This window comes from Eptesicus fuscus, chromosome 9, assembly GCF_027574615.1.
Source record: "Eptesicus fuscus isolate TK198812 chromosome 9, DD_ASM_mEF_20220401, whole genome shotgun sequence".
In the NCBI taxonomy this organism is placed as follows: domain Eukaryota; kingdom Metazoa; phylum Chordata; class Mammalia; order Chiroptera; family Vespertilionidae; genus Eptesicus; species Eptesicus fuscus.
Genome location: NC_072481.1, coordinates 98,403,433 through 98,412,359, shown reverse-complemented (window position 1 = coordinate 98,412,359; position 8,927 = coordinate 98,403,433). Strand labels below are relative to the sequence as shown.

The 8,927-nt window shown below is 43.1% G+C and overlaps 1 pseudogene; it reads left to right on the top strand.

Moving 5' to 3' along the window:
• Window positions 1-203: 203 nt before the first annotated feature.
• LOC103297433 (E3 ubiquitin-protein ligase RNF220-like) lies at window positions 204-1,510 on the top strand (annotated as a pseudogene).
• Window positions 1,511-8,927: the final 7,417 nt, after the last annotated feature.

The window sequence follows — 8,927 nt, the reverse complement described above, 5'->3', positions numbered from 1 at the left end:
AATTGCACTTTATATATTCAGAAATTTACCAAGAACTTGACCACAATTTTGGAAAATTACATCACTAATGGTAACAGTACACATGTTTTAATTAAATTGCCAATGTTACATGCCTGTATCAGTCCCCACTGGCAGCTGTCACATTCATGCTGACTCTATGTATGAGCTCAACCTCGGACTACTTCGTTATCTCATCTAGAGCAATGCTATTTGAAGTGCTGGTGAGCTACGAGGTAAGGAAATGGTGCCAGAATGTATATGGACATCTTGCTTCCTTCACTAGGAAAGTGTGGCTCTGGGAGATGGCGGTATAGGTAAACCGCCGATACTCGCCGCCTCCCCAACCACATCAAAATTACAACTAAAATACAGAACAACCGTCACTCAGAGCAGCTTGGAATCCGGCTGAATGGAAGCCCTAGACTAGAGAAGTGAAGAAGAAGGCACACCGACATTGCAAGCAGGCCCTTCGGAGGGACCCCATGGCTCCAGGCGCTCCCAAGCGGCCCCTGTTGCTGCTCCCATCGGGAGGGAAGGAGTCTCCGCAGCATCACACTCATCGGCCACTGGTGACCGCCCCCTCACAGACACCAGACCTTCCTGCGAGTGGGAGCCAATCGCAGACCCACTGAATGCTCGGATGGGGAACATGAAAGGGAGGGCGCAAGATGAAGGGCAGGTGTCCCCTGTGCAGCATCCCCCCCCCCCCCCCCCCCCCCCCGCCTGCAGCATCGGAGCAGGAGCCGAGCAGGCACGTGCAGTGTCGCCTTTCCAAGAGGGAAGGCTCCTGCACGGCCCCGGAGGAGGCCGTGGGTGTCTAGCATGAGAACAGCAACCGCTCCGGGGAGCATGCGGGATGCGGCAGACACGGATACGGGCCGCCACTCGCCTGGGAGGCGTTTCCGGGGCTCTGGCTTCACCGTGTGCAGCGGCTGAGGGCGTCCGGACCGTGATGCTGGCTTGGATGTGGATGCGGATGACACTCTGGAGGAGGGAAGCCACATGGAGGCTGGCGTCATCCCTGCACAGGCGAGGAGCCCGGTGAAGCCGAGGAGAGAGGTGCCGTTCTGAACAGCGACCCTCCCAGCACACGCAGCACACCTGGGTCCTCTGAGTGGGCCAGCGACGGGATCCCTTCCACCCGCAACGGGGAGAGTAGGAGGCGGGAGGCCAAGCAGAAGACCTGCAAGAATAGCGACATCGAGAAATAACGGAAGATTCAGCTGTGACCACGTTTGAGGCCCTGAAGGCTCGGGTCAGGGAACTTGAACAGCAGCTATCAGTGGGGCCGCTGCGAATGCCTCCTCTGCCTGGACTCACATGGACGTCCATCCGGGGCTGTCATGTGCACTTGGAGGAGCGCTGGCTGCGGACACTGGGTGCCAAGAAGCTGCGCCCTCAGAGCAACACCATCACAGCGCCCAGAGGCCTGCGGGAATCTACCTGTGAGCCAGCCACCCCAGGCAGGCCTTGCCTCAAGCAGTCCTGCCTGCCCGCTTCTGGTATGTGACCCTACTCCTTGCACATACTTGCACACAGGTTCCCCATGTACATATTTGCACACATGCACATGCGCACACACACAGGCCTCTGGAGCCAGAGTGGATGCTGAGGCCCAGACCCTGCCAGGTTGCTGCCAGGATTGGGGACATACCTGCTCCAGGTCTGTCCCCAGGGTAGGTAGAAGGACAAGGCTCCTGAGATCCAGCCCCCAGACCAACTTACAGACATGCAAACACCAGCACATGTAATATAGACATGTGTTTACAATGTTGGATATAAATGGGGTAACTTCCCACCCTCACCCCTACACTCCCCTTCCGTTGTATGACTTTCTTCTTTTCTTAAGAACACCTGGAAGCCGTGCCTCCTTCAGGGCTGGCTTGGGCTCGGCCCATCCACCTCTTGAGGCGCCTGCCTCTCCCTCTCCCATGGTGTCCCTTCCCTCTCCCATGTGCTGGGTGTTCAGTGGTGTATACGGTATTTCTTCTCCCAGACGTGGGGCACATGCCCAAGGGATATGCTCCTCTCCTCAGTCTTAGCTCCTGGGGCTCTTTATAAGGAGCTGAGAGAGGGGGAGGCACAGAAACGGGAACTGAGCTACAGCAGGGGCCGCGTTTGGGGCTGGATGAGGGGGCTCCTGGCTGCCCAGCCTTCTGCCAGGACCCGTCCCTGGGATGAGAGCTGCTGCTCCCAGGGAAAAGGGTCGCCCGCCCCTCCCGCGGGCCCCATGGTGTGATCATCTCTATATTCTATACAATGTCCTTTCCCTTTGGAAACTGACATTTGACAGGGCTCAAACCAATATGAGCAACAAACAAAAAAGAAAGTGTGGCTGTGAAAAAAATTTCAGCTAAACTAAACGATGTGCTTACTGATGGAGTTTATTTTCATTTCTGGTGATAAGCTCTTTATTTCATTGCACATCAGTAATAGTTTATTTTATGTTTATGGCATATGATCTTTTTTATAGTCAACATATAAGTGGCTTTTAAATATATATATATAATTGATTTTTTAAAGAGAGGAAGGGAGAGGGATAGAGAGTTAGAAACATCAGTGAGAGAGAAACATCGATCAGCTGCCTCCTGCACACCCCCTCCTGGGGATGTGCCCGCAACCAAAGTACATGCCCTTGACTGGAATCAAACCTGGGACCCTTCAGTCCGAAGGCCGAGGCTCTACCCACTGAGCCAAATCAGTTAGGGCCATATAAGTGGCTTTTTTTCAATGTATTTCATTTCAGTAAAAGAAAGGGGACATAATTATTGGTTATAAAAAAAAGAAATTGCGTCCAACATATTGGATGATCTTTAGGTCAAATCATTCCCAAGGACAACATTGGTGATGAGTTTTAGTTTCCCCATAGTATCACCAGCTGCTTTATCCAGTCTCCTGATAACACAAGATTTCTTAATCTAGCAATTGCCACATTGGGACACCTCTTTCAACCAGAACACAGTCCCTAAGCCCCACCTAAGTAGAAAGTGTGGGCTCCTTGCTAATGTTCTCTGAGGTTGTTTTCAGACTTGTTTTTTAAAGCTTATTTCTGTATCTTTCAAGCTTTGCAACTCTGCGCCTTGACACATCTATATGGTGGCCCAAGTCACAGAAAGAAGTGATGCTGCTCTCTCAAGGAAGCAAAACAAGGACAATGACCTTCTTGGCTGCTCTGTCCCCTAACTGTGTGCTAGATAATTGGTGAAAGTAAAACTTCTTTGCTCCACACAGTCGACCCAATTCAGTCCAGCAGGGGTTAAGCTGGCTTCTTGTCTCTGCTGGCGAGCTAGGCAGAGGGGCTCCTCCTGTAAGGGGCACAGATGCCGCCATGCTTTGTTGATTATAACCTCCCACACCAAGGAAGCTTTGACGAGGTTTGACATAATCAGCTCACAGCCTCTGCCTGTACTCTTTCATAAACAGGCCATTTTCACATCTTTTTCATGGAATCCGACAAGCGGAAAAATAATTAATGTTACCTCAGCTCAACAGTGACCCTGGCTCTGGTTCAAAAAGAAGGCATGTTGCATAAACTACCCTTTAATTGAGGGTTGGGGGCAGACCCCACATACTCCTGTATCACTTCTGCCTCCCCGGCCAAGGCTTCATTAAGGCTTTCCTAAGACTGAGGACCCATGGTCACCGAGTACTGCTGTGTTTCAGGTTCAAGGAGCTTCTGTGAAAGAATTCTGCTCATGGTATTTAGCAAGCACAGACCTGTGTGTCTGGCAGAGAATTCCAGATGGTACTGCTGGCTGTTCCCATTTTATCAATAAAAAGTGCAGAAGACATAAAATTGGAACCCACAACTATTCCTTTATGTTTTTTTTATTTCTTTGAAAAAGAAAATGCAAGTGTATTTTATAGAAGGTTCCATGGCCATTGACACAGTTGTGAATGGTGCAGCAACTCTGAAAAATGACTTGGCCTTCTTCCAATGGGCATACCTTTTGACCCAGCAATTTCACTCCTAAGAATTCTCCCAAGAGAATTCAAAACATATGGCCACACAAAACTTACACACAAACATTCATAGAAGCAGTATTAATAATAACCAGAAAGAGCCCTGCCAGCATGTCTCAGTGGGTGAGTATTGACTTATGAACCAGGAGGTCACAGTTTGATTCTTGGTCAGGGCACATGCATGCCCGGGTTCTGGACTCAATCCCTAGTAGGGGGTGTGCAGGAAGCAACCAATCAATGATTTTCTCTCATCATTGATGTTTCTAACTCCCTCCCTTTCCTTTCCTCTCTGAAATAAATAAAAATATTTTTAAAATAATAATAGCCAGAAAATGGAAAAAATCCAAATATCTGTCAGCTGACAAACAGATAAACAAAACTAATATATCCATACAATGGGATATTACTCAGTTATAAAAGGGAATGAAGTATATACTGTGTCATGGATAAGTCTTGAAAGCATTATGCTAAAGAGCTATTCACGCATAAGAAAAAGCAATTATGATTTCACTTATATGTCCAGAATGGGCAAATATAAGGAGATAGAGCGTATATCAGTGATTGCTTGGGATCGGGGAGAATGAAGAGCTGGGAGGTAGATAGCCTAGGGTGCAGAGTTTCTTCCTGAGATGATGAAATGGTCTAAAATTGAATGCGATATTGGTTGCACAACTCTATAAATATATTAAAAATCATTTAATTGTACACCTTTTTTAATTTATTGATTTTTAGATAGAGAAAGAGAGTGAGGGAAAGAGGAACATTGATTTGTTCTTCCACTTATTTTTGCATTCGTTGGTTGACTCCTGTATGTGCCCTGAGCAGGGATTGAACCTGCAACCTTTGGTGTATTGGGACAGCACTCTAACCAACTGAGCTACCATGGCAGGGAAAATTGCACACTTTTAAAAAAAACTGTAGTCCACTAACATCTGTCCAGAAAAATGATGGTTAATTGTGGGCCAAGGACCCTAGCAATTCCGAAGATCTTTTTGGGGCGTCCATGGGCATGAGTCCTTACCTTTCCAAATATATATCCATGTGTGGCTAGATTTATATACATATATATAATTTAGTAAAACAATATAATGCAACAGATTGAATGGGAAAGCAGATGTACAAATTGAGCTATTTTTTATCAATCCATAAAAAATATTTTCAAAATTATAAAAAAATTGTCTACACAGTCACTCTAGAAAATTAAAAAGTAAAAGAAAGACAGAAAGTATTTTCTATGATCTGTCCAACCACAGATAACACTACTCACCTTCTGGCACATTTCCATCTGGTCTTTTCTCTGACCCCAGGATTTCCACGTCTTATGAGTTGGTGAAGGCCCAGCTGGTGAAAGAGGCCCAGCTTTGTTGAACAAACCCCTTTCCTCTATTCTTGATTCTCTTCAAAGTAAAATGGCCAATACCCACCTTGCTTGGGAGGGTGAGGATCCAATTAGACTTCTTCAAGGCCATGTTTACTTACTGATTACAAATGTAGCACGTGGTTATTATTAAAAAATTGTGTGTGTGTGTGTGTGTGTGTGTGCATATGTACACATGTCTGTGCATTACGAATATATAAAGCAGTCTGGCCAGCATGGCTCAGTGGTTGAGCATCGACCTCTGAACCAGGAGGTCACGGTCCAATTACCAGTCAGGGCACATGCCCAGGTTGTGGACTTGATCCCTAGTTGGGGACGTGCATGAGGCAGCCAATCAATGATTCTCTCTCATTATTGATGTTTCTTTCTCTCTCTCTCTCTCCTTTCCTCTCTGAAATCAATAAAAATATTTTGTTTAAAAAAAGAATATATATAGCCCTAACCGGTTTAGCTCAGTGGATAGATCGTCGGCCTGCGGAATGAAAGGTCCCAGGTTCAATTCTGGTCAAGGGCATGTACCTTGGTTGTGAGCACATCCCCAGCAGGAGGTGTGCGGGAGGCAGCTAATCAATGTTTCTCTCTCATTGATGTTTCTAACTCTCCCTTTCCCTTCCTCTCTGTAAAAAATTAATAAAATATATATATTTTAAAAAATATATATAAAGCAGAAAACAGAATGATCTGGGACGTTGGAGCAAGGTCGAAGATGAGAAAACACATCTTAAACTCTCCAACCCCAAATTTCTTTTTTTTAAATAGATTTTTACTTATTTCAGAGAGGAAGAGAGAGAGAGATAGAAACATCAATGATGAGAGAGAATCATTGATCCACTGCCTCCTGCATGCCCCACACTGGGGATCGAGCCCACAACCTGGGCATGTGCCCTGATTGGGAATCAAACCCATGACCTCCTGGTTCATAGGTCAATGCTCAACCACTGAGTCATGCCAGCCGGGCCCCAAATTTCTTAAAAATGACAGAAACGTTACTTAAATAAAAAATAAATGTATCAGCCGAAACCGGTTTGGCTCAGTGGATAGAGCATCGGCCTTCGGACTGAAAGGTCCCAGGTTCGATTCCGGTCAAGGGCATGTACCTTGGTTGCAGGCACATCTCCAGTAGGGGGTGTGCAGGAGGCAGCTGATTGGTGTTTCTCTCTCATCGATGTTTCTAACTCTATCCCTCTCCCTTCCTCTCTGTAAAAAAATCAATAAAATATATTTAAAAAATAAAAAAATAAAAATAAAATAAATGTATCATAGAATATGAGATCAGGTGCCACTAACAGACCAGAAACCATAAAGAATTCCCAGAAGACAAAAAGCAGAAAGGAAACAGATGAGTAAGAGGAGAAACTCCAAATTGTACTGAGGCAAAAATTATAGGCGAGAAAAAACAAATTCAAAGAAACACCGAACTCTAAGTAAAATAATAAAAATTTGCAATCTCATATTTGGAATTCCAAAATCCAAAAATTTCTCAGAGAAAGTTTTTTCCTAAGTTTGATACAAAGTCATTTGCAGCAAAACCTGACCAGAACTGATGTGAGGTTATTTTTAGACTTCATCTCACTTCGTGTGAATATTCATTTATTTCTTTGGAGAAAAACAAAACAACCACTAATGTATTTGATTGCAGGGTAATGTCCAGATCCTGCTGAGAGTGTTATAAAATATTTAGTAAGTGCAACAAATTAATTTTCTCAAATCCAAAAAAAAAATAGAATTCCCAAACAGAGCTGGCCTCTAGGGATTTGGATGAAGAGTGTGGACTTGTACTGGTAACAGAAGAGGTACTAGTGATCATGTAAGAAGTGGGTTCCTGTCAACAGGAGAATAAATAAGTAAGTTGGGGTATATTCTCATGAAGGGAAAGAAAATTAAAAGGGTACAGATTGAAAAGAAAGAAATCATATGTCCCTATTTGCAAAGGACATGATTGTCTAGGAAATCTAAAGAAATCTACCCCTCCAACTCCAAGAAAAGACCAAGAACTAATAAATGAAGTTAGCAGATTCTCAATATTCAAAACCAACACACTAAAAGCAACCATGCTAATAATCAGTGTTGGCAATGAACAATTGGAAAGAGAAATTAAAAGCACAATACTATTATAATTGCTTAATAAAGACAATAGTGGGTATAAATCTAACAAAACATGCATAGATCTATATGCTAAAAATTACAAAAATGGGTGCTTTTCCCTTCCTCTTCCCCCAAGAGTGTTACCCTTACCTTTCTCGCTCCTAAGCTCCAAGGGCCCTTCTTTTGCCTCTGTAACTTTCTAAATTAACTTTCTCTTTTTTAAAAAAATTATAATAAATAAGTACAATAATATTATGATGAAAAAAGGAAAAAAAAACTTTAAAAATGGTAAAATATACTATGTTCATTAACTAAAAGACCCGATGTAGTAAAAATGTCAATGATCCCTTTGTTATATCAAAGTTCTAACAGGATTTTTTGTAGGATGTAGATGTACACAAACTGATCCTAAAATTTACATCAGAAGCAGAGGAACTAGAATACAAAACAATTTTGAGAAAGAATAAGGTGAGAGGAATCACACAGCTTGATTTGAGACATTATACAGTAATTAAGCAAGTGTGGTGTTGGCAGAAGAGCAAACTTAGATCCCACCAGAGAATAGAGAGTCAGTCCAGAAATAGACCTACACAAAGTTTTGTCAACTGATTTTTCTCTAAGGTGCAAAAGCAACTCAGTAAAGGAAGAATAATCTTTATAACAAATGGTGTCAAAAATATAGGTGAAAAAGACCCTTGACCTAAACTTCACACCTTATACAAAAATGAACTCAAATTAGATCATAGACCTAAAAGCCAAACTTAAAACTTTTAAAAAATATATAGTGTTTATTGATTTCAAAGACCAAGGGAGAGGGAGAGAGAGATTGAAACATCCATGATGGGAGAGAATCATTGATTGGCTGCCTCCTACACACCCCACACCAGGGACCGAGCCCAAAACCCCAGTATGTGCCCTGATCAGGAACAAACTGTGACTCCTGGTTCATAGGTTAATGCTCAACCACTGAGCCACTCTGGCTGGGCTGAAACTATAAAACTTTTCAAAGAAAACAGGAGAAAGTATTCTTTTTCTTGTTTAGGTTAAGAGTTCTTAGACACAAAGGTATGATCTTCAAGAGAAAAATATTGAGATTGCTATTTATCAAAATTAAAAAACTGTTGCTCTGTGAAAGAATATTAAGAGGATGAAAAGACAAGCCACAGACTATGACAGAATGGTTGAAAATCACACATTCAGTGCACATGTTCCCAGACCATGTGTGTGTGCATCCACCAGCCAGAGTAAAGATATTTGCCTTACAAAAAAACAAAACAAAATAAAGAAAATCACACATTCAAGAAAGAACTCGCCTCCAGATGTATAAAGAACTCTCCAAACTCAACAGTAAGGAAGAGATAATATCATTAGAAAACAAGCAAAACACTTGAAAATACACTTTACCAAAGAGTATATATGGATAGCAAATGAGCATATAAAAAGATGTTGAAGATCATTAGCAATTGGGGGAATGCAAATTAAGTCTATGATATTACTACAC